Source organism: Pelodiscus sinensis, chromosome 14, assembly GCF_049634645.1.
Source record: "Pelodiscus sinensis isolate JC-2024 chromosome 14, ASM4963464v1, whole genome shotgun sequence".
Taxonomy (NCBI): domain Eukaryota; kingdom Metazoa; phylum Chordata; order Testudines; family Trionychidae; genus Pelodiscus; species Pelodiscus sinensis.
Window position 1 is genome coordinate 3,882,276 of NC_134724.1, and position 26,788 is coordinate 3,909,063.

Sequence of the window (26,788 nt, forward strand, 5' to 3'; positions counted from 1 at the left end):
TGCTCCGTGTGTGCCCTTGCTGGCCCTGGCGCTGGCCTTGGCCCTGCCCCTGGGGGTGCCGCGTGTGCCCTTGCCGGCCCTGGCCCTGGCCCTGGCGCTGGCGCTGGCCTTGTCCCCGGCGGCGCCGCGCGGAACCTGGGCAGCTGGTGCCGACCTCGGGCGTGCGGCGCATGCTTGGCCCCGCCCCCAGTCACGTGGCCTGTGAGCAGCCCCACCCCCGTACGCGCAGCACGTGAGCGGCCCCGCCCCCAGGCGCCCGGCAGCCCCAAAACGTTGGGGACCACTGTGCTAGACAATATTGACCTTTCATGGTCCAGAAAATTCTCTGGTTCGGCACCAGTCAGGTCCTGAGGGTGCTGGACTGGAGAGGTTCAACCTGTTCCACCATCTATGGGGCTGGGATTCCTGCAATAATCAGGTCTGATGGGTTGAGAAGAGGGAAGAACCACCACTTTGCATGTCTTTGTTTTTGGTCACAGCCCTGATATCAATGTCACTATTGTTTTTAGGGTGTTGATTTTCTATTATATTATGTAGTTAGTTGAAAAGTGTCTAGGAAAAAAACTCCATCAGGAAGATGTGACTGGTTGACTGGGCTTCTCTGTTGCTCAGCTGGTGCACCTGTCCTGGTCTTGCAACCGTTCTTTCATGAGGGCTTTTCACATTTTCCCAGTGCAATCCCCATTGAAATCAATGGGACTCCTGAGCATAAATGGGCTGTAGGATGGGCTAACGTGTTTCTATTGGCCTTCCCATAACTGCAGCTCCCCTGAATGCTGGTGGGATATTCACATGCATCTGGGCTACGTCTAGATTGCATCCCTTTTTCGTAAAAGGGATGCAAATTAGACGTATCGCAATTGCTAATGAAGCGGGGATTTAAATCTCCCCTGCTTCATTAGCATAAAAATGGCTGCCATTTTTTTTTCAGCATGGAGTTTTGCTGGAAAAAAGCGCCAGTCTAGACGTGGATCTTTTGGAAAATAAAGCCTTTTCCGAAAGATCCCTTATCCCTAGACGTAGCCCTGGAGAGAGCAGACTTCCAGGGCCCTAATGGGCACTACAATACTTTGCTGGGGGGTTTTTAATCTATATTGTGGCTGGGAGGGAATTTATTTTCTTGGCTAAACAGAAGTTTCCATTCCCTGCTCCACCAAACAGAAGCTCTAATCCACAATACGGGCCAGATTCAGCCCCTGTTGAAATCAGTAGAAGGGAACCTATTGGATCAAGCTGTGTCTATGGACCCTGGTCTACTCGAGGACTTTTTTTCGAAATAACCCCCCTGAGCTCGAGCAGCCACATGACGGGCTACGGAATTCACAATCTCTACTCCTGCTTTTCATCAGGAGCAACACTAATTCCAAAATAGTTATTTCGAAATAGCTGTAGTGTGGATGCACCAGTGCTACTACTTTGAAATAACTACTCCCCAGAGCAATTTGAACTAATTACTCCACAGTGCGTCTTGGGGTGCTAAGTCGAAGTAGCGTGTCCACATTAACAGAGCCTGTCTTGGACTAATTTCGAGGCTTCCCTGTAGTGTAGCCACACTAGTTCAAATTTGTTAAATTGGGAGTCAAGTTGAATTTACTAATTTGGAAATAGTTTCCTAGAATAGACATAGCGTAGGGGTCCTCTTTGGTTTTGGTGCTAAAAAAGTAACTATCTGGAATATAGTGGGAGCACACCTAGCATGGTCCTTGTGTTCATATCACTGCTAAAATGTGTCATCTCATTAAGACTCAGAGGAATTCATGGCATTTGGTTCACATGATTCACACACGATCAACATCGAAAGAGACGTCTTCAAATGAGACGGCGACGAAGAGTCCTGTGGCACCTTATAGACTAACTGAAGTGTAGGAGCATAAGCTTTCGTGGGCAAAGACCCACTTCGTCAGATGCATGTAGTGGAAATTTCCAGAGGCAGGAATAAATATGCAGGCCAGGATCAGGCTGGAGATGACCAGGTGGATCCAATCAAGGAGGATGAGGCCCACTTCTAGCAGCTGATCTGGAGGTGTGAATTCCAAGAGAATAGAAGCTGCTTTTGTAGTTAGCAAGCCATTCACAGTCTTTGAATGGCTTGCTAACTACAAAGACTGTGAATGGCTTGCTAACTACAAAAGCAGCTTCTATTCTCTTGGAATTCACACCTCCAGATCAGCTGCTAGAAGTGGGCCTCATCCTCCTTGATTGGATCCACCTGGTCATCTCCAGCCTGATCCTGGCCTGCATATTTATTCCTGCCTCTGGAAATTTCCACTACATGCATCTGACGAAGTGGGTCTTTGCCCACGAAAGCTTATGCTCCTACACTTCAGTTAGTCTATAAGGTGCCACAGGACTCTTCGTCGCTTTTGCAGATTCAGACTAACACGGCTACCCCTCTGAAACTTCAAATGAGACCTTTTCCTTTGGAAAGGGCTCTGCTCAGCACCTCCAGCCACTTTCCCAGCATACCATGTCAGACACAGGGGAGGGATTAAGGTTCATATTGCAAATGGATATTGGTCCCTGGGAGATACTGGAACCCCTACATCTGTAATAAAGCTTCAGACCAGGTAAAAGGATGTCTGGGGAAATCCACACTAGGAAACGCTCAGCCCTTCATATCCCCTCACTCCTAGAAAGAGCGCAAAGGGAGATGAATGGTGACATTTCTCTTCTCCCCTGTAATCACTTAGAGGATGTTTCCTCGTATCTTTGACCGCTGATCGTGTGTGTGAGAGAGGGATGGGGCAGTGCAGTCAAACTGGGACATCGTATTCATAGTTCTGGGACCAGCAAAGGAGTTGACATTTTTTACCTCAGTTTCATCAGAGACAATTTCTGTGGGATGCAGTGTGACAACAACTTGTTTTTCTAATGAGCCAAATCACCTAGTACCACTCCTATCTGAACGAATAGGAAAACTCCCACGCACCTTAGCAGGGCAAAATCAGTGGCCAACGCCAGGTGTGTGAGAGGGAATGAACAGAGCAGACAATCATCAGGTGGTCCCTTCCTGGTTGCCAATTCCAAACTTCTCACTCCCTTTCTGCAGCTAGGCCCCTTTCCATGCCCCGCCATCTGAGTGTGGCAGGCAGCATGAGAGGCCTGGGTGAGAAAAGGCAGGACACCAAGACCTGCTCATTTTCTCAGGCTTGGCTCCAGAATCGGGCAGGAGAGACCCACAGGGACATGGATGCCCATTTATGGTTCACTAACACGTCAGCAGCTCTCGTCAGGCCTGTCAGGTTCCGTCCAATACGCTGCCATTGACATCTGAACTGAAAAGGTGCCACGCATGGGCGGCGGGTAATGTAGGCAAGGGGAGGCACAGCCTTCCCAAAACTGCCTTCACGCCCAGCTGCCAAAGGCTGGGGCTGGCGCCAGGAAGGCTGGGGCTGCTGTGCAGTAGTCTGGCTCCCTGGCTGTCGGGGAGGGCTGGGGTTCGGTCCGGGAAGTGTGAGCTGCCTTTCAATGCTGTGCAGGCAGGAAGCAGCAAGTTCCTCCCAGCCACGGGCGGGGGGGAGGGGGGGGAGATGAGGTCTGCAAAGACACAGGCCAACTCACCCCTTCCTCCCCACTGCCTTCCCTGCAGCTGGGAGCAGCTACCATCCCTTCCCTCCCTCCCACACACCGACAACAGGCTGTTGCTGGCCACCTTCGGGTGTGAACCCTGGCGGAAATCTGGGGAGGGGGCATGTGACACTGTGTGGCTCCCCGCATGTTTCCTCAGACACAACACCATGTAGCAAGAGAGGTGGGGACGTCCTGGGGGCCCAGCCAAGCTTGGAGGGCAGCGAGTGCAGGGCAGGGAAGGTTGGGGCAGTCAGTCCCTACGCCCCTCCCCCCATGTGAGAGCAGTGTACGAGAATTTGTGTCACCCCCTCCCCATATGAACACTTATCCTTAAGGGTAAGAAAGTAAATAAACAGGGTCCAACTGCAGAGTATTTCTTTTTAACCGTGTCTGAGTTAACGTGATGTTAATTTAAATGCGTGTACTACATATTTCTGATTGACTGTCATGGCACTCCCTTGAATATGAGTAATTATACCAAGGGTCCTATAGTCAGCAGAGGGAAGTACAGGCACCTTACTGATTGTGTGCAATATTACTGTATTACTGTATTGAGTTCCTGAGAGCTAATGACACAGTAGTGATGAATATCACTGTAAAATGGCTATATTAACATTACACGAGTAAACATAAGGGCTCGCTGATATGCTCTAAAGTCTGTGATCACAGACAGGGAGAAAGAGGTTTTCCTCCAGGTAGGGGGGAAGACATCAAGCCATCTTCCCGTCTCCAGTGGAAACCCAATTTCCATACGAATCAGCAAGGGACTTGGGAGCCCCCAGGAAGGGAAGAAAAAGTCATCTTTAGAAAACCGCAAAATTGTAAATTTAGGAAGAGATAAGAGAGGAGCAGCCATTTTGACATCTAGTACTAAACAAAGACAAGGGGCCAGAATTCTTGCACATGGGTCCTTCAACCAAAGGGATTGAAGGGAAAGGAAAACATGTGAGGAACCTGACCTGAGCCAAGATGATACATTTTTTTTAAAATAAGCCTTAGCGTTAGTAAGTGTATTTATACCTTTTATTTGCTTGTAACCATCTCTTCCTTTGCTTTAGTTACTTGGTATCACTTAACCCACGTCCCTTTGGTAGTAACACTCATTTTACTTTTAATCTAAGCTGCCTCAGTGCTGTGTTTGAATGGAAGCAATCGCTAACTGGTTAAGGTGGCAAACTGCTGAGTATTGATCTTTAAAGGAGCAAGCCAATCTTATTATTCCTCTCGTGGTCTAGGAGAGGGTGGGACACTTCAGGGCAGACATTTGGGGGGGGGGGGGAATTTGGGCCTGGAAGCCTGGTGGAGCATTGCCAGCAGATCTGGGGAAGTGATTATTCCCCCTTATTCGACACTGTTAAGACCACATCTGGAGTATTGTGTCCAATTCTTGTTCCACTCCCATTACAGAAAGGATGTGGAGATAGTCCTGTGGAAGGCAAGAAAAATGATTCGGGGGCCAAAGACTATGTTCCCTCTAATTTTTTCCATCAATGTGCAGAATAAATTTTTATGTGCACTGAGGCATGAGTAGATGTGCACCACTAGTACAAACATGTGCTGCTGGCTATGGGCAGCTGTGGGCACTCTGCTAATCAGCTGGGGAGCACCTGAATGTCTCCTGGGTGGCCGCCCAAGAAAACATCTTACAGGAACACTGGCTAGAGCACGTGACTTAAGGGGTTTGGGCTTACTTAGTCTGCAGAAAAGAAAAGAAACGTGAGGGGGGATTTGATAGCAGCCTTCAACTCCTTGAAAGAGAGGTGGGGAGCCCAAAGAGGATGGAGAGAAGATGTTCTCAGTTGTGGCAGATGATGACAGAAGGAGGAGCAATGGTCTCAAGTTGCAGTGGGGGAGGTCTAGGTGGATATTAGGAAAAACTCTTTCCCTGGGAGGGTGGGGAAGCACTGGGCTGGGTTCCCTGGGGAGGGGGTGGAATCTCCATCCCTAGAGATGTTTAAGTCCCGGCTTGACAAAGCTCTGGCTGGGATGATTGAGTCGGGGTTGGTCCTGCTTTGGGCAGGGGGCTGGACTTGGTGGCTCCTGAGATCTCTGCCAGCCCTAGGGTTCTCTGATTCTATGAATGCAGGTGGGGCCAAGTCAGTAGCAGTAGGCCAAACCATTGGGAGCCAAGGAGAGGGACATAAGCCACCTACAGGATGCAAGAATCTAGGCCTGTGCTAGGCCTTGCAGTCCTGCTGAGAGTTGGGTGCAGTTTGCAAGGGGCTTAGAGGGCATCAGTATCTTCTCTAAGAGTGAGGGACCAAGCCCCCGTGTACGCTTTTCCCTGCCTTTCCCCTCACCGGGGTCACAAGGCAGCTCTCAGTCCCAGGCTGCTGTCTGGGAGAAAAGAAAGGCGCTGTTGTGTGGTCCATGAGTCACAAACAAGATTTATCTTGATGGAGGAGCTTCTAGGCTGCTCTGTCACACCCGATCGAAGGGGACGTGGTACATGTCTGTGTGTTTGTTCTATCCTCTGGTGGATCTGGACTCCACCCTCAGGTGACCCCTTTCCCATCTGCATTTCCCCCACCAATAGACTTGGGAAGGTGGCCAAGTGCTGTGCAGAGCAGAGGAGGTCCCCGTCTTCCTCAGTCACAAATGACTCCTCTAGGGAAAAGAACACAATTGGGCAAATGTAGACAGTGCTGCTATGTTTTGTACAAGTGCAGCGCCCCCTCCCGTGAATTCCCAAAGCCTGGCTCCATCCCATCCAACCAGAGCTCCCCACACATCAGACCTACCTGCTTGCAGGAGCTAGCCGACAGCACTACCCTTGCACGCTCTTTTCCTGACTACAAGACTCACTTCTTCTTACTTTATTGAGGAAATGAACCCCTAAAAAAGAAAGAAAGTAGCAATTTACTCTTAATTTATGTGATGGAAGATCGACTGCTCAGGTAGCCGTTGAATGAAATTGGGTTAACAAGGAACCGACATGTTTTTAGGTCTCTTAAAATCTTGCTTCCATGTGAAAACAGGACCAAAGTGATGACCTCTGATTTATAGTCTACATTTGCATAAGAAAATGTATTCAGAATAGCATTAAGACTGACTCCTCTGCTGCTGCTACTTTACAGACTGGAGCATAAAGTGATTCCTGGTGGAATAATATTTAATGCCACTCCACGTACCGTGAGCTACAGCTTATAATGAATACAACAATGACCGCAAAAATAGATCCAATGTGTTAAACAAGCCAATTGATCAGAATTTATAAAAGGTCAAGGTCTAGCAAATATCAGATTATTTTTACTTTGCACTGTGTGTTGTATCAGGCCTGGTCTACACTAGCGGATAAGTTCAAATTAAGATGCGCAACTTCAGCTACGTTAATTGCGTAGCTCGAGTTGAAGTATCTTAAGTTGAATTTTGGCGCTGTCCACACTGCGGAAAGTTGACAGGAGCACACTCTCTCTTCATCTTCCCTCTTCTCCCCTTAGGAGTAGGACTACCATCAACAGGAGTACCCTGTCAGTGTCTTCGGTAGATCTGCTAATTTGAACCCCAGAAGATCAATTGCGGCTAATTCAATCTTATCTGTAGAATAGACAGGGCCCCCATGACAACTGATTATAATATGCTTAGCTCTAGCGAATGCAATGAATCCTTTGTATGTTTATCAGTCACATTTCTAATGAAATTATTACACAGTTTTGCTGCAGAGTTTATTGTACAAGAGAAAACATATTAATTAGGGGAATGATCCTAAAGAAACTAAAGGGAAAATTTCCATTGATTTAAATTGGAGTTGCATGAGACCTTAATAAGATAATGTTGTAAATATGTGTCTTTGTAAGCAATTAATTGCTAAGCAAGTATAACCTGGTATAGTTGGCTGCCTATCTGTGAAATATTCTCAAATTGTAAATCTGATGATAGTGTCCAATTTTAGAATACTCCAGCTGGGCCCTTGGTGGTTTGCTGCCATTTGCACAGAGCTAAAACACCTTATCTCATCACTCAAATACTAATTGCAAGATGATTTAATTAAGGAATATTCTATTTCCCCCAAGTTAGTTGTATTTCATATTGCTCTAGTAGGAGTAATTTGCTGAAATTAAGCACTGCGAGTCCCTGTGAAGTTTTACAGGTGCAATTGAAAAAAAGCCAAACAAACCCTTAATCAGCAGCAGAAATAGCAAAGGTTGCTACTAGAGTTTGGTGAGCTATTTGTAGTTCACAGTTCCTCCAGCAAATGCTTCCTTATTTTTCTGTTGGCAGATCATTTGCGAACAGACTTGTTTTTATTAATTTGTGGGTGTTTCCTGGTTGCTCAATGAACACTACATGAAAATGCATTTTAGTCAGGTTTCAACCAAATTGACTTCAAGACCGTTACCTGCACATACCTGATGGCTTTCTTACACATCAGCAACCAGTATTCACAAATTGTTCACTGTCTGCAAATATTCTTGCAAGCCAAAATCAGCCAACCCAACCACACATTCTAATTTTTGTGGAAAACAATTTACCAAATTTTGTGGAAAACAATGGTACCGAAAAAGACTGTGTTTCGGGACCATTCAAGTTCATTCACATTTTCTTATTCACACAGATGTCTGAGAACAGCACTTTGCAGTTTTTGCCAAATTTTAGTTGCTACAATGAAATAAAAACATTTTACCACATGATGACATTTCTGTTTCTTGAGGATTGTGTGGTGCTTACTGTTCTTTGATACGAAACACAGCAAATACTTTAGTAAAGACTGATATCAGTGTTGAGAATTCATGGTGACTGCTACATTATTAGTTACTTTCTCTTCTGACCAACACATTCTGTAAAACAATCTTCCCCAGAAGTAGCTACCCGGACACGTACCCACAACTCAAAGGGCTGGATTGCCTCATGCAGAGTGGAGTAGCGATGGATTACATTACCAGAAGCTCAGGGGGATACCAGTAACCATGGTAACCACATCTACCCTGCAGCAGCATCCACTTCCTTCTGTGCCAAGACATCTCAGCAGGGCCTGAGAGGGGGAAATATTATGGCCCCAATTCTTCCCGCCCACCTTCTGTGTGCAAGGCTTGACTAGATGGGAATTTCTGTGTTCCTATCAGATTAGTGGCTCAATAGATATTGCATGGAATGGTCAGTGAGGCATTTTTGAAAATCCCACCCAACCACAGACTTGTGCAGGCCCAGGGCAAATGTTATTAACTTGCACGGGGACTTTCCCCCATTTTCCAATGGCCTGGAGCAGATTCGTCAAGAGATTTGCTTGGGCCCAGCTGAAGAAAAAGGGAAATGATTTCTTGTGGGAGGATGGGAATTTCCCCATCAGTACATCTTCCATTGACAGCCTGGTCACAGGAGAAATAATCCAAACATTTACGGATTCACTTTCGACCAACCATTTTTCAAACTGTTAATTCACTTCATCTTACTATTCACGAGTTAGTGCCTCCAAGATACAGGCAATCGTCATTTTTATTGGTAGTTATTGTAACACGGAAGTCACATTCATCTCCTTTTCACCCTGGAGAGCAACACAGCCTCAAATTAACATGGTAAGCAAAGCAAGATAGATACACACACTCTAGGAAGAAAACCTATTGATCTAGATGGTGCTTGCTCCTGCCGCAAGGGCAGGGAACTGGACTTGATGACCTCTCGAGTTCCCTTCCAGTTCTAGTGTTCTAGGAGTCTATGCTGTTCTTGAAGGCTCTTGCTTGTAACTGATGAAACTCACATTTACCTCAGTCTGGCTTACAAATTTGCCATGGCTGTCACATAGAATCACTCGGGTTAGCTGTCACAGTTAGTGTTCCCCACACAATGGAGCACAATGGGAATGTGACATGGGTGCTAGGGTCTGATCCAGTGGCCCATGTACTCAAGGGAAAGACCTCTATTCAATGGACAGTGGATGTTGAATTCCCGGCATCCTTTTGCCCGATAGCGTCTGTGAATCAGCTGAGTTTCCAAACAGCTCCATGAGAGCATTAGATCAGCTGTCACATCAGCAAGGTTTTCCCTCCATTGCATCGTTTTGTTGTAGACTGTATTGTGTAGTTGTGTTGTAGACTGTATTGTGTAGGTTCTGTTACTGCAAACATGCCCACATCAGTTTTTTTTACCATGCTGCAGTATGACAACCTATATCTATGGCTGTACAATGAGGCTATGTCTACACTACAGGGTTTTTGCACAAAAACATCAGTTTTTGCGCACAAACCTGCAGCACATCCACACGTCAAGCACGTTTTTGTACAAGAAAATCTATAGTCAATTGACAGAACAGAGGGCTTTTTGAGGTGTAGGTATACCTCCTTCTATGAGGCATAACTCCTTTTTGCGAAAGAGGGGTTTCTTGTGCAAAAAGAGCCTCTCACAAAAAGCACAGGTGCTCTGATGGCCATTCTGTGAATTTCCATCTGAACTTTCTTGCACAAAATGTCCTTGCAGTGTGGACGCTCTCTTGAGCAAAAACGCATCACTTTTGCGATGTGCTTTTGAGGTGTGGATGTACTTTTGCGCAAGAAATTTTTGAGGAAGATCTCTTTTGCAAAAAGCTTCTTGCGCAAAAACCTTGCAGTGTAAACAAAGCCTGAAAGTATGGGTAGGAATGGAGTCTCTTGCCTCTGTTTGTCAGAAGCCGGGAATGGACGACACTTGAGGATTCCCTGTCCTGTTCACTCCCTCTGGGGCACCTGGTGCTGGCCACTGTCGGCAGACAGGACACTGGGCTAGATGCACCTTTGGTCTGACCCAGTTTGGATGTTTTTATGGTCTTAAAGTCATATTCAGCTTGATTTAAAAAAAAAAAAGAATGTTACGAATTTTACTTGGGCTCAGTAAGAAATGCATTTTTTAAAAAAAGCAATTTGCAACTAAAAGCATGAGTCATGAAGATGATCAGCCCTAGGTGACTAATTAATACCATTTTGATTTTTTTAAAAAAGAATCCTGACGCTGTCCGGGGTGATAGAGTTTGAACTCTCTTTGAACTGGTTACAAATGATCCGTTTCTTTCCCAATATTAAAACTGGAGATGTCCCTTGATCAGCCCTCTTGAATCTTCTGTTCTCCACATAGCCCTGCCAAGTCCCTTTTCTGGTGGGTGCAGGTTGCACACACATCCTAGGAGATAGGACTAGTCAAAGACACGGACGAATTCACATTTCCTTTTGCTGCAGAGGCTCAGTGTGAGAATTCATAAAGCCTTGCATACCCCTGAGGAGCTGGGATTCCTCTCCCCACACCAACAACAGTGGGGGGCAGAATTTAGAGACCAGATGCTGGGCTAGATGGGCCTTTGGTCTGACCCAATATAGCCTGACCCCAACTTCTTGACTGCAAGGTCGCTACAGAGCACCAGGCAGATGCACAAGACCCAGGCCTTCCAAAGGAGCAGGAAATTGGCCTGTTGAGGGTACTTGCTGTGGTGTGATTTGCTTATAAAATGGTGTTTGTTGGGGGTGAAATACTGGTTCAGCGCGTGCTGCCCCTACAGCTCCTCCCCCACCACACAGGATGTGGACATTTCCTTGAGAATGCCCTGTCATCTTCAGGTGTGTTCCCAAGTGCCTGCATGTTGACCAGGGGTTGGCAAAATCAGACCTTGGGGTCAGATCTGGCCCGCCAAGCATTTCTCTCCACCCCGCCCAGCTGATTAGCAGCACGTGCAGACTTACAGCTGTCAGTGTGTGCTCAGCTGCCCTCCCCCTACATTACTCAGTCCTGCATCCCAGCTGCTCCTGAGGAGAAGGGGAAGGCTGAAGTCAGGGCATTCCCTGGCCCTTGCACCCCATCTCTGAAGAGCAGGGGTCATAGGCAGAGGCACACAGTCAGCAGAGCGGCTCCAGTCTGAAGCGTGTGACTCAGAGAAGTGAAGAATAGGGATGGGGGGAGACAACAGAGCAGGACAGATTTCCCTCAAAGAGACAGAGCGTGGCTCCTCTCAGAAACGTACCCAGCACACTGTGTCACAGTTACACACCTCCAGTTTGTGCCACACTGTCTCTGTTACACACACACACACACACACACACACACACACACACACACACACACACACACACACACACACTCAATTTGTGTCGCAAAGTCTGTCTCCCTCAAGCAAAATGTCTCTTTCTCACACACGCACACACACACTTTTTTTCTCTCTCTGTAGCTCCAGCCCCACCTCTTCTGCCTGAAGCCCCACCCCTTCCGGAGGGCCCGGAACCGGCCCACGACTATGTACCAAATTTTGTGAAGTGCCCTCCCCTTGCAAAACTTATTGCCCACTCCTGGCGTAGAAGGTTCTCTTTGTCTAACACTGCAGACTGACCGCTGCTCTGGCCCTGCAGTGGTCCCTGCATCTTCTCATGACCCTGCCTTCTGGCCAAGCTGTCACTGCAAAATCTCACTTCTTGTGGGGCATCTAACTCTTTGCGGGACACTGTCGAGAGGAATTACCAACCCAATTTCCACCTGGCCTGGGCTTATCTGCATGCCACTCTTCTCCCAAAGAGCTGGGTTCCCCACTCCAGCATCTCCCAAGTGAATGTGGAACCTCCCAAACAAACCTGACCCAGATAACGCAACCTCTGCCCAGCTGGGCTTCAGTGTTAGTGCTGATGTGTTCTCCTGAGCTCTGTGTTACTGATGACCCTCAAGACTGTTCCTCTGGAGCCTGGCTCCTTTCCTAGGGTCAGTTGCCAAAGCTACTTCCTTTCCTACTGCTGGGTGTCCTTTCCCAGCGAGAAGGAACTCTAACCCTCTCCCCCCTGGCTCTTTTCCGGCCCTGCAACTCCTACTCTCGTACCTACTGTACATCCCGACGTTGCTTTCCTAATTCCTTCCTAAAATCTTCCTTCCTAATTCCACCCGCCAATAAGACGTTGCTGCTTATGTACAGAGAGACTAATGCCTGATCGGCATTTACAGTGGGTAGAATTGACACCACCTCCCCGCACTCTGTGTGATGTGATACCATCTCATCAAGGTCAAAGAATTAAGCTTGTTCACTCCACCGCTGCGCCAGATAATGCATGGGTCTAGTTGAGTTACTTAAGGCATAATTCTATATCTAGTCGTTCATTAATTTTTTTATTTTTTTTTTGCCAAAATGGGAATCAGTTATGCTTATCCTCCACTAAATAATGCAGGTCATAAAAGGTAATACCATGGGTAGTAGAATGTAAACAAACACATTCTACCTCAATAAACATGCTAATTTCCAGCTACAATATTCACAAGTAAAATATCCATCACACAGACCCTATTTGGCGAAGGCAGCAGCCCTCATCAGTCAATGAAGTAGATTCCTGCCAGTTCACCGCGGGAGGCAAATAGTACAACTTAACTCACTTGATGATGCCCTCGGGGGGGGGGGGGGAACGGGGGAGGAAACATGAGCTTCATAAATGAGTCTGGAAATGTGATAAAAGGATAATCTTGCATAAATGAGTCTCTCTCGTCATTACCTGCACAAACAGGAAAAATGGCCGAGATTATTGGAACAATGTAGTCACATTTAATATAAATTAAAGCTCTGAAAAGCTAGGCTCAAGCCACATTAGCAGGCAGACGTGAGTCCAGAAAATGCCAGGGAATTCACAGCTGAGGGTGGTGCATTGCTTTAATTCTGCTTAGTTACTGCTGCTCAATTGTTCTCAGCCCCTGTAAATGTCTAGACGAGGTGGAAGCGGACCACTGCTCTGAACAGCATTAAGTGGGGGAGCTATATGGCCGAATGCAGAAGCCGTGCGCTTCCTCCGTTTACACCGGGTCTGAATTTGGCTCTTAACATCTCAGCGCAGCTTTGCGGTGCCACTAAAATAAAAAAATGAACAAACCACCCGTAAAACAGCATCCCTAACAAACAGGGCTCTACCAAAGGCAGCGCGTTAAGAGAGCGTTAGAGCCAAAAAAGATACCAAATGGTCCTTTCGAACAAAGTTTGTATGATCAGAGCTATAGTTTCATCCCCACACTCCATTTGTGTGCTTGCAAAATTGTTCCTGCACTTTGCAGATTAAAACACTAACTAAGAACTCCAAGAGCACATGTGCATGCCTTTTCAATAATCTAACCTGCCCCAGGAGAACAAGTGTTGCACCCGTAAAATGCATTGGCCAAAGTCTGTGCATGTAAAATTTCACTTGTACACAGAGTGGACCCGGAAGGCTAGAAATCCACCCCATAATAATAAATGCAGAGCATGCACCCAGGTCTGACTATGAACAGCAATGTGCATGGCCAGGACTCTTTCGCCTCGTGGATGCCAAATTTGGGCCTCAGAAGCAGCTGCAGAATGGAGCCCAGACCAGCTATCGAGCCAGCTGTGGATGGACTTTTCAGAGGATCTTCTATGGAAAAGATCCACCTCACCAATGTCACACAGTCACCTGACTCTAGAACTTTGTGCCTTGACTGCCATCAGTTGCCAGAGATTAACCACATGCATAGCAGTGTTCCCTCGAATGTGTTTTCATTTATGTGTGGAATAAATTTTGTCATGTGCACCAAGGCACAAGCAGATGTGCACCACCAGCAGAAACACACACTGCCAGTTGTGGCTGCTCTGCTAATCCGCTGAGTGGCATTTGAATCTTTCCTGGGCCACCGCCCAAGCACTCCACTTACAGGGAACACTGATGTACAATATGTTCTTGTTGCCCCATAGCTGGGAGGGCAGGTTCCTTCTGGGGTAACAGATGGGCAGAGACTGAAGGAGGAGTACAACCCAAAAACTTCTTGGGGCCTGACCGCTGGGAAATGGAGCTCCGCCAGGGGCAGATGTGTGAGCTAGCTGTGCGGAAAACACTCGTCCCTGTTGCAACTGGAGATCACAGAAGAGTTTCACCTGCCGTACGCGCACATGAAACAGGACCAGGCTGCGGACTCTTGGAAGGTGGATGTGGGTCGCCAGCAAGGAGAGGATGTAGCTGGCCCCATAGGGAAGCGAATCCGGTGGAGCCAGCCCACGCCCTGCCTGTGGAAAGGGAATGGTTCCCTCCTGCCCACACTGTACGGGGCCAGTCCTCTGGGTTGAGGCTAGTCTGTACAGCTGGCTGGCAGGCCCCAGGAGTCAGATCCTGCAATGGATATTCCCGCAGTGCCAAAGCTGCCATGGCAGGAGAACACGTAGAAAACGGTTTGACCTTTGCACGGCGAGGGGTACCGTGGCCAGGGCCAAATTCCAGAAGAACAGGTCACGGGGTTTCGGTGATGCTGTTAAACAGCTCCCCTGCTAGCCACAATCATGCCGACTGAGGTTCTGCCCAGAAAGTGGGTGCTGTGCCATTCCTGAGCCTGCCCAGGCCTTCGGGGGATTTCCTGCTTCGCAATACAGCCGCCAGGAACAGCTCACTTCCTTCCCAGTGGGCAGGGAGACCCGTCCGTGCTCTCACGGAAGCTAGTGGCCATCTGGGCCGGGAGAGCTGGCAGCCTAGCCACAGCTGGAGGTAGTTGCGGAGTCCTGGGCTGGTGGCAGGACCCTGAAGAGCAGGGAAGACTCCAGGTTCGGTGGCCTGGACTCTTGGGACAGTGGGCTGCAGAGCCCGTGCAGACTGTGGGTGATGCGACCCCGGAGCACGGCGAAGCTGGGGCTGGTGGTGCCACCAGCGGGCCAGGTCTTGGATGCAAGAAAGCCAGGTGCAACACCTGGGAGAGCTGCAGCACCTTGTCGCATCACCCCGCCCTGGGCCGGAGAGAGGCAACCCCGCTCTGAAGGCTGAGAAAGCCCCGCCCCTTTTGTCTTACTGGGTATGCTTGAGTAGCACAGCTATAAAAGGGTATGTCTACACTACAAAGTTAATTCGAATTAACGTTAGTTCGAATTAACTTTCATAGGCGCTACACTAGCGCTCCGCTAGTTTGAACTTAATTCGAACTTGCAGAGCGCTTAGTTCAAACTAGGTAAACCTCATTGCACGAGGACTAAGCCTAGTTCGAACTTACTAGTTCGAATTAAGGGCTGTGTAGTCCCTTAATTTGAACTAGTGGGAGGCTAGCCCTCCCCAGCTTTCCCTGGTGGCCACTCTGGGCACTACCAGGGAAACTCTTCTGCCTCCCTCCCGGCCCCGGAGCCCTTAAAGGGGCACGGGCTGGCTACGGTGCCCGTGCCAGGTGCAAGCCTGCCAGCACCCAGCCAGCAGACCCTGCACCTGGCACGCCATGAGCCAGCCACCCGATGCCCCCCAGCCATCCGCCTCTTTCCGGGACCAGGCTGGCGACTCTCGGGAGCCTGGCCAGGACCGCAAGAGGCAGGCACCCGCCTGGTCTAGTGCAGACATCGTGGACCTCATCCACGAACTCCGCACTAGGCACAGGAAAGTGGCCGTCTAGGGCAGGAGAGCTGCCAGCCTGGCCACCCAGGAACAGGTTTGCATGAAAATCAGGGTGGTCCACTGAGACCCCCGACCCTGAGCCCCCGACCCTGAGCCCTGAGCTTAGAATGGCCGTCCTGGGTCAGACCAAAGGTCCATCTAGCCCAGTAGCCTGTCTGCCGACAGCGGCCAACCCTAGGTACCCTGGAGGTACCCTGGAAGGGATGGACCAAAGACAGTGACCAAGCCATTTGTCTCGTGCCATCCAGCTCCAGCCTTCCACAAACTTTGGGCAGGGACACCATTTCTACCCCCTGGCTAATACCACTCCATGGACCCAACCTCAATGACTTGATCTAACTTTTCTTTAAACTCTGTTCTAGTTCTAGCCTTCACAGCCTCCTGCAGCAAGGAGTTCCACAGGTTGACTCTTTGCTTTGTGAAGAAGAACTTTCTGTTATTAGTTTGAAGCCTGCTACCCATTCCTTTCCTTTGGTGTCCTCTAGTCCTTCTATTATGGGAACTAATGGAGAACTTTTCTTTATGCACCCTCTCCACACCACTCTTGCTTTTATAGACCTCTATCATATCCCCCCTCAGTCTCCTCTTCTCTAAGCTGAAAAGTCCCAATCTCTGTAGCCTCTCTTCATATGGGACCTGTTCCAAACCCCTGATCATTTTAGTTGCCCTCCCCTCTCCCAGCCTCTCTCTTTCCCTCTCCCACCTCTTTTTCCCAGTCTCCCCCAGTTTTGTTCAATAAAGACAGATTCCATTTTGGAAGACACGTTATCTTTATTTTGTACATCAAGAAGAGGGGCTAGGGAAGGGTAAGTGGAAGGAGGTGAGGGAGGAATGGGGTACGCGCCCCCAATGGGGAGGACTGGGCTGGGTCTGCGGGCTTCTCAGGGTGGAAGCTCTCCTGCAGCCCCCCGATTACCCCCTCCCCCCGGATGGCAGCCTGTGGCAAGTGCAGCCGGAGTGATGGCCGAGTGCTGTGATGTTCCACGTGTGGGCACTCAGGGCACTCCAAGCCAGGACTGCTTTGCAAGCGGGGAACCCTGAGAACTGTCTGTCCGGGGTGGGGGTCGGGACCCTTTAAGCACAGCCCTCGGCTAGCCTGAGACAGCATCTCCACGCTCTAAGTCCTCATCTGATGCCCTGCTGGCACTGCTTCCGGCCAGCCTTAACCTCTGTTCAGGGTCCACTCTGTGTGGACATGCTAGTTCGAATTAGCAAAACGCTAATTCGAACTAGTTTTTACGTCTAGCTGCGCTAATTTGAATTAGCTTAGTTCGAATTAACTAATTTGAACTAAGTTAGTTCGCATTAGCGCTGTAGTGTAGACATACCCAAAGGGAGCAGCTCAGCTCAGTTGGGGCTGGCGGCAGAGGACGTGCGTTGCCTGCTCTCTGCAAGCCGCAGCAAGCCCTCCGATGCCAAGGCCCTGCAATGCTCCCAGAGGCCTCAGGGGACCCAGAGGCAAACAGGAGCAGACAAACCCCAGAGCAGTGAGGGGAGAGGGAGATTCGCACTGGAGCTGAGGCGACCTCAGCAGGAAGCAGACCAGGGAAGGCGTTGGCTGCCTGGTGAGTGAGCTGACGCTGGAGAGTCAGCGAGTGTCAGTTGGAGCTTTTCTCCACTGACTCTGTGGCTAGAGAAACAGCTACTGCCAGGGCCCTAGGCTGGGGTCCAGAGGAGAGGGAGAGGCTGGTCCCCCCTGCCAGGGGATGTGACCCCCCCATCTCCTGTCCCTTAAAAAGGAACTACACGGCCCTGTGAGTTGGGGCGAACTTATTAACTGTAGCCATTAGGCTGCACTGCCTTGTGAATAGGGGTGAGTTACTGACTCTTGCTATTGGGCCACACTGTCCTATGAATGGGACTGACTCCGGCCATTGGTCAGGGTGTGGTTGCTGACTTTGGTGGGTAGGCCACTCATTTCGTAGAACTGTGGGTGGAGCTAGAGGCACGGATTGAGGAGAAAAAGCCGAGAATTATACAAGAGCCCCAGAAAGGAGACAGGCACACTTGCCCCACGCTGGGCAGGCCGGTCCCCAGCTGCGTCACGTCATGCCCCTTCTACTCCTACTTCCCACGCTTATGACCATGTTTCATTCTAAAACCCAGGCCCATTTTAAAGCCATAAGAGAATAGAAAAGCGCCCAGTGAGTTTTATTCATCGTCTTCTGCAACCTATAGAAATGGACAGATTCTTTCCTCCTGGCCTGAGACCTTGCACAGCAAAGTTAGGCCTGCAGTTGTTTTTCTGCTCGTAGATATTGTACCCTTCAGGTCCAAATGCCCAACCCGGTTACTATTCTACATCCTCAACTCTTTCTCCCAAACAAGAGATGGAGGTCGATTCGGGTGGAGCAGTGGTTCTCAAACTTTCGTATTGGTGACCCTTTCACTCAGCATCGCAAACCTCCTTATACAGTAAATATATTTACAGCAGGGCCAACAGCCTTTCCCAAGCACCCCGGGAAGGCAGGGGGCACTGGGATGCAGCTCTCAATGGGGCGTGGCCTTGTGAGGAAGGGGCGGGGCTTGGATTAGGCAGCCCTCAGTGATGCCTGGAGCGTGACGCACATAACTCTGGCAGTGTTTTAAAGGGCCTGGGGCAGCAGCCAGGAGCTCTGGGTCCTTTAGTACCCCTGGGTTCTAGGGAAGCTGTTCCCTTTGCCCCCCTGTCAGCAGGCCTGTATATTTAACACGGTTATAAATGTTGGTGGCGAAGCAGGGTTTTGGGGTGGAGGCTGGCAGCGCTGGACTCTCCCCCCATGTAATAACCCCAGGACTCTTGTGCAGCCTCCCAAAGTTAGGGCAGGGGGTAGTGGGACGCCTGTATGACAAAGCAGACGGATATTGTACCCGGGACACACAATCTGCTGTTTTTTGATCCTGACACTAACCCTAACCTGCTTCCAGTGGGTGCGACTAGACCGCACCCTAAAATCGAAATAAGATATGCAATTTGTGTTGTTTGTTTCGATTGTATTTTGAAATAGCTCATTTCGAAATTTGGCGCCTCCACACAGCGCCAAATTTCGAAATAACGTGCTATTCCCACAAATCCCTTAACCCTCATGGAGGATTACCGGGATGCCCAAATAGCGCACCTGTTATTTTGAAAAATATTTTGAAATAACAGGTGTGTTTAAAAGACGTGGAGCAGCTGTTTCGGGATACCTCTGGTATCCCGAAATAGCCCCACTGTGTAGACATCCCCACTGATTTCCACCACCTGGGTTTGGGTCTTAGAGAGCTTCATTTACAGCCCCGTTTTCACATTTGCCCCTTTGCAATACTGGAGAAACACAAACACTTTGGTGAGGCCAGAAGCTTTTGTTTGCTGCAGCAGCTACCTGCTGCTCTTTACTGAGGGAGGGTTAAAAGACAGTATTCAAACCAGCAGGGAACACCCTTGGCTCTCAGCCAGTTGCTTTGGTAAAATGCCTCAGAGGCAGCGTCATCTAATAGTTAGAGCAACCGAGCGGGAATCAGGAGGACTCATGCATTCTTTCCCAAACTGTTACACCGATTTACGGTGGGACCATCCTGGAATGGCGGTCCCCCTCAGTTTACCCAGCTCTTGCATGAAATCTATGGGAATGCCCTGCAAAACACTAAGATTGATTTTTAAAGCACTGCTACAAAACTACACACCTAACCATAACACAAAAGCACCAAGATCTTTGCAAAGCCAAAAAGCTCTGTTTTGTAGCACCACCTGGGTGGTCTCGTACAATAATTCTCATGCACATTCATAAGATACGCGACAGCTGTGTGACTACATCAATGTCTGTGATGGGCTTGGATGAATCTGACTTTCATAGGAGTCCGTTGTGGTTTTTTTACCCCATAGACAATTGCAATACTTTTATTGAAAAAAATATTGCCTATATTCCGTGTATTGATGGAGAAATAATGTATGTGGGTTAAGAAGCATTTGAGATCCTTGCAGAAAAGGGACTTTTAGAAATGCAATTCTTAACTATCATGGCTACATATTGATCTGATGAGTCTTTCTGCTACTATGTATTATATAGGGATGTTCCCAACTGACTTGCCGTGTAATGTCCTTGTGGGAAGTTTCAGAGGGGGAGCCGAGTTAGTCTGTAACAGAAAAAACTTAAAAATCAACAACTAGTCTAGTAGCACCTTAAAGACTAACAGAACATGTAGATGGTATCATGAGCTTTCATGGGCTTCTTCAGAAGTGGATTTTGCCCACGAAATTTCATGATACCATCTATTGTAGGAAGTGTGATTGAAGCTGTCAACAATCCACAGTGGTGTTGGAGAAACTCTGAGATTTGTTCGGCTGCTTTTTAAGGTCAGCTGCAGCATTTTAGCGGTTTTCTAAAACACCAGGTAAGGTGGATATTTGCTGGCATGAAGAACCTGCCGGTGACAAATGCTTACCTACCCTTGGAGGGAGAGTCCCCCAAAGTCCTAGTACAACCACAAATTAAGACATCAGACACCGTTTCTTTTGTTCTTGCTTCTGAGCTTCATTTGGAGGTAGCCCGGACGCTTCATCAGCACTTCAGTAAGTGACTCGCCAGAGGCAGCACTTTGTAGTTTTAGACTCGTTCATCTGTGAATACTGGTGGACGTGCGTTTCATACTTTCGCCGCTGGCCAAAGAGTTCAGAATTCAGCAGGAGAACGTGGAAACATCCAAAACTCCAGAGCCAGGCCAGTGCCCGACTTTGCTGCGAGACATAAGAACATAAGAACATAAGAACGGCCGTACTGGGTCAGACCAAAGGTCCTTCTAGCCCAGTATCCTGTCTGCCGACAGTGGCCAGCACCAGGTGCCCCAGAGAGGGTGGACCGAAGACAGTGATCGAGCGATTTGTCTCCTGCCATCTCTCTCCAGCCTCTGACAAACAGAGGCCAAAGACACCATTTTATCCCCTGGCTAATAGCATTTTATGGACCTAACCTCCACAAAATTATCTAGCTTCTCTTTAAGCATTTATGGCAGTGGTTTTCAAACGACAGGTCGCGGCCCAGCACTGGGCGGTGGAATGTCGGGCGCTGGGTCTTGTTGCTGCAGGGGGACCAGGGTAGGTGCTAAGGCAGCTCCCTGCCTGCCCTGGCACCACAGACTGTGCTGCACCCCAGAAGCGGCCAGCAACAGACCTGGCTCCTAGGAGAGGGCAGGAGGCAGAACAGTGCACAGGGCGGGACCAGGAGAGACAGGAAAGTGCCTTTGCACCCCTGCTGCACCGCTGACTGGGAGCCGCTCAAGGGAAGCCCCTCCTGCCCCAGCCCTGACCCCTGCCCAAAGCCCTCTCCTACAGCCCAAAGCCCTCCTTGGCCTCACCCCGGAGCCTGCACTCTCATCAAATTATGCTGGGTCACGGGCACCAACCATTCTCTTCAACTGGGTCACTGGAAGAAAAGTTTGAAACCCCTGCTCTATGGAGTAGACCTCAATGACCATGCACCACTTTCCAAATGCAGCATCTCATCTATTCTTGCCAGGCGGTGCCTTACAGCAGAAGGACGTCTTTCCGGACACAGTATCCTCACACAAATGCTGCATGGGTGCCGCGTGTGCGTGCCTTATACCTTTTATTTGCCAACCTGCAAACACAGCAGTTTGTCTAATACTCACACACGGCCGTCTTACTCACTCAGTCCAATGGAGACTAACACATGTGAAGCAGTTCTTAGAAACGCGAGACCGAGATGCACACTAAGTAATAGTGTCCCCTGCTACTTTTCTGAGTTATTTAACCTTCGGAGCTTAAGAAACCCTCATTAGCACCTGGAAGAGCTAATGATGGTTGGAGGACATTTGAGGTAGATCCTCAAGATGATCTTGATTGTTTTAGCTCCATTGAAACCACTGGGAGTCTAAGAATTTATGCTACAGGTTGAACCTCTGTAATCCAGCACCCTCAGGATCTGACCAAACCAGAAAATTTGCCGAACCACGGCAGGTCAATATTGTCTAGCAGAATTACTAACACTTCCACTGCTTACTGGGCTCTCAGAAGACATTGAGGGGTAAATTAGAGCTAAATCACAGCACAGAACGCTGAGAGCCAGGACTGGTGGCTGTAAAAAAAATTTATGGAATTGTGGGAAACTTGGCCACACCCATATGTGGACAGCTGGCTGACATCTGGCCAGACCGTGGATGTTGCCGGACTAGAGAGGTTCAACCTGTAGCTTAGAATCTGCCCTATGGCTTCCTTCAGATGAACAGCGAAGGTGACTTCCAAGCAATATTGTGTATTTGTACCAGGAATGAAACTCCAAGGAAAGATACAAAACATGAGCCCAAATTTTTAGTAGGTATTGCTACACTCAGCATTGCAGTGACCAATTTAGAAGACAGTCTCCTATTTCAATAAGGATGAAGGGACTTTAGACTTGAGCCTAAATTGTATTGGCTAAGTGCCTAAATACCTTTTGAATATGAGACTTAGGCTCCTAAGTCAGTTAGGTGTTTTAATTCCCAACACTGCAGGGCCTCAATACCTTTAAAAATCTATGCCTGAGTTGCTCAGGAGTTAACTACGATTTTGAAACATGGACATTTGTGCGGCTGGAAAAAAAGAAGGCTAATAAAATCGAGGAGCAGGAGTCTAAGTTGCAAGTCTTGGCTGAGAAAGGAGGGTTTTGTGCCAAAGCATGACACTTTTAAGCTTGTGTATAATCTGCATGTTTAAAATACTTTTCTCTCTTTCGTAAATGGAGGGTTGGAAGGAGGGGGTGTGTGTGTGAAATTGTCATGATTGAAAACATATATATTTCTAATCTCCACAAGCGTGGCCCATAAAGTTTGCTGGCTAGAAGTGATGTGTTGAATGGTAGGAGTTGGAAAACATGACTCACGAGCACGGTGGAGGTATCGGATTGGGAAGGAGAAAATGAAACCCTCTCTCGAGAAGAGGCTGAGCTTTTGAAATGGGAGCCCAGCAGCTAGATATTTAAAGATTAGAGACAACCAATATGAGCCCAGGTTAGATACAGGGCTAGACCCAAGGCAATGCATTCAGTCAACTAAACTCAGCAGCCTCCCGAAGCAGCAGCTACTATGAATGACCATTTAGCCTACCTGTTGCCGCTTAGTTCTTCAGGGAAAGTTCAAGGTCAAATGTTCCTGCCTGGGTTTGCCACTGCACACACAACTTCAAGACACCCTGTGGGTATTCTGGAGACCTTCTGTGGCTACTGTTGATGGAGGAAATGACCTTGATTATATTCCACTGCTGCAGAACCCACCAGACCCTCCTTCATTCAACAGGGACAACCCAAAGCGTGGAGTTGGGCACCTGGCGGAGGGTGAGTGGAAGCAGAGGGAGGGCTGCTGGTGCCCCCACATAGGGAGGACCAGCAGCAGGAGCTGGCATCCCCAAGTGTGGAGCGGGGCCTGCTTCTCCTCCTGACCCCCATGGGGCTGGAGCAGCCCTCTGGACTGTGGGTGGGAGGCGGCTCCGGGGTACTGGCTAACCTTGCTGGGTGATGCTTACCGGGCATGGAGCCCTTTTCTCCACACCGTGCGCCTGCTGACACACCATCCGAGGAGCACAGGTGCACACCAACTCTCCCGTGGGGACCTGTTGCCTCTCTCCAACCCAAAGGACACCTCTTTTCGGGAAGTTTTCCCCAGGCTGGGTGAGATGGGGATCATCCATAGCTCACATCAGCTTGCTCAGTGGAAACATGGACTGAAATGTTGTCTGAAGATGAGGAAAGTAGCAGAAGGGAACAAGGTGATAGAGAAAGATTCTTCTCTCTTCCTGGCACAGGTGGGAAACCTTGCATCAGACACCCTTTGTGGGCATCTTTGGACCAGTTCCTGCCCTGAGTTTCACCCTTGCAGCCCCGCGGAAGCACACAACCTACATCCTGCAGGAAGTCACAGTGTGGTTCCTGATAATCTGCAGAATAGGCAGCCCAGGGGAGGACCATGCCGTGAGAGCTCCATAAAGTATGCCCGAGCTTTCTCAGTAAGGTCCCCGGCTCTATGACCTGCACCAAGCCTCAAGCATATCGGATGGATCTTGGACATTCATGTCAGGTCATTTATAGGTCAAGTAGTTCCAACAGTCTCAAAATGTTGCTGAGTTCTGCATCTGCAGATATTTTCACCAGATAGCTAATTCTTCACACCGCAGAGCAGACTTCAAGAAGAATGGTTCATTCCTCTGTCTGGGGCATTCCCAGATGATCATTCTACTTGCTTAATCGAGGCCGTTAAAGAACGTTTTCTATGCGCTCTTTTCTTGAACTGGCCTCCCGGCAGAGAGTTACAGTTCGTGCACTTTCCAGATGATTGATTAATGCCGTGTCCTCTTTGGGTTCATGAAGTGTTGCTGGAATGCGAGACTCAAAGACAACGATCTGTTTTCACTACAGCTTTTGTATTTAAAGGGACACTGTCACTCAAAGCTGTTGAGTAAAAAAAAAAAAAGTATCTAGTCTCCCCCCGAAAGGCTGTTTGTGAAGGTCTTTAAATGTGTATTTTTCAAAACCAATGGCCGAATGCCTAGCAGCATGTAAACTGGGGGTGGAATGGTGGGGAATAAACAACACTGCGATAAGAGGAGCACGTCCGTAGGGAGCATATAGAGACCAGTGCACCTCCTTCCATGCATCAAATGCCCCAACAACAATGTGGGTGAAATCCGACACTCACTGCACTGGAGTGAACTCGCATAGATAGATGATAAAAGACAAAAGCAACCTACCTCCCTCTTCCATAAGGGAACATTTTTCACCCAGCATTCGCTCTCCATTGGGCCTTTCAGGCCCCATCCTCAGAAGCCTGCATAACACCTAGGAAAGACACACCTGGGAACTTACATTCCTAACTCTGCTGGACACTACAAATAATGGACGTAAGCGCCATTGGCTTTATGGCCCATTAGAGTAATTTGTAACGCGCTCTGCGACTGAAGTACTCTCCTTTGCCCTATGACTGCAGAGCTGGGTTGTGCACATCATTGTAAGTGGTCTACTACAGCATGCGTGATCAGGCCCGCCACTGGGGGGGAAGACAGCAATAGGCCCAGCGATTCAAAGGGGCCTGGGTCTCCTCGCTGCTGGGCTCTTTCAATAGCTGCCAGAGCCCTGGATGGTGCTGAGGGGGCGGGCGTAGTCCAGGCAGCACAGAGGGCCGGCAGCCCCAGCCCTGCCCCTTCCTCCTGAGGCCCTGTCCCTTCCAGGAGCGCGGACCGGCTTCCCACCATCTTGCCCAGGGGCCCAGCAAGGCTGTTGGCTCGTAGGTTTGTGAACTGCTTGTCCATCTCTCCCATCTTGTACTTAGCTGTGATGCTCTGCTCACCTTCTCTAGACGGGAGGAAGACCTCGGTGAAGCTTGAAAGCATGTCCCTTCCACCAACAAAAGGAGACCCAAGGAAAGATTATCTCGCCCGCCCTATCTCGCTCATCTCCTAGGGTCAACATAGCGTCAACCATCTTGCAAACAAGCTCTTTTGTTTGGAGGCAGAGACACAGAGATCTATTCTTGCTATCTTTGCCCAGCCACTTGCAGAGGTCCAGACAGTGGAGAAAAAACACCAAGGCAACAGAGCGGACCTTGTTTTCATGCTGCTAAGGCTGTGTGCGGCATCACAATAATTTCTGAATGAGGATGACTCCCGATTTTGGAGATGGGTTCCAGTCTCCGGAAGGACGCTGCGGTTGTGCTCGGACATGTCGCTGAGTTTGCTGTGTAAGCAGGGATAACCAGTGAGGAAGGACATGAGGGGCAGCAGTCACATGACAGCCCCTCACGTGACATCTCCCTGTGCCACCCTTAGCCTGGAAGAGGGCTGGGAGAACCCCCGGCCTGCCCCATCTCCCTCTGCCCTGCCTCCTTCCCATCCCTTCCTACCCCTGCTCCACTCTGTTTCTACTCTTCCCTACCCTTGCCCATCCCCACCCTGCCTTTTTCCTCCTCCCCCCCAGATCCTGCTTGATCTCTGGCCCAGTTTCTTTGTGACCTCTTAGTTTTTTAAAAAAATCCATTTTATAGTGTCCTGCAGTAACTATTTCTTGGGACACTATTTGAGGATTGTAAGAAGGGCTATAAAGGATCAGATGAAAGGTCCATCTAGCCCAGTATCCTGCCTTCCAACAATGGTCAATGCCAGATACCCCAGAGGAAGTGAACAGAGAATCATCAAGTGATTTCTCTCCTGTCATCCGTTTCCAGCTTCTAACAAACAGAGGCCAGGGACACCATTCCTACTCAGCCTGACTAATAAGCATTGATGGACCTATCCTCCAAGAATTTATCTAGTTCTTTTTTTGAACCCTGTTAAAGTTCTGGTATTCACAACATCCTCTGGCAAGGAGTTCCATAGGTTGACTGTATGCTGCATGAAGAAAAACGTCCTTCAATAGGCAGCAGGTTTAAAACAAACAAATTTCATTTGGTGACCCCTCGTGTTTGTTATGGGAACAAGTAAATAACTTTTCCTTATTCACTTTCTCTACACCAGTCATGATTTTATAGACTTTTATAAAACTATCATATCCCCCATATTTGTCTCTTTTCTAAGCTGAAAATCCCCAGTCTTTTAAATCTTTCTTCAGCTGTTACTATTTTAAGAAAGTCCTTATATGACTCCCATCATTTTAATGTCTGAGCTTCTGCCACATGGATATTAGCAGTTAACGTACATTCAGCTGTATCTAGATTACTGTATGTGAAAATCAGCCCCAGCCGAAATTTTGCATTTGAAGTTTGAGGGTGTTTGGATCTAGACTCCAATTTGAGTTTGGCAGCTTGGGCCCATCTCTAATTTTATCATTTCTGTGGAAATAAATTATGGACTTAATTGGAATTTCTGGTCCGACACATCTCCTCCCCCCCCTCCCCATCATAACTAACCCTCAGTACTTATTTCTCCCTTTACCCCTAGCTCATCAGATTTTCCCAGTCTGGGATTCTAATATTTTTATTGCAATTTTATCCCA

At 48.7% G+C, this 26,788-nt stretch overlaps 1 long non-coding RNA gene across 1 annotated transcript in view; it reads right to left on the reverse strand.

Moving 5' to 3' along the window:
* The window catches only part of LOC142818285 (uncharacterized), a 40,552-nt gene extending 16,472 nt beyond the window's left edge, over positions 1-24,080 (reverse strand). The window contains exons 1-3 of the long non-coding RNA XR_012895686.1: positions 23,332-24,080; positions 22,917-23,032; positions 6,312-6,405 (exon numbers count right to left, since the gene is read on the reverse strand). This is a non-coding gene — a long non-coding RNA (uncharacterized LOC142818285). The remainder of the gene's footprint in view (positions 1-6,311; positions 6,406-22,916; positions 23,033-23,331) is intronic.
* Between the last annotated feature and the right edge of the window lie 2,708 nt (positions 24,081-26,788).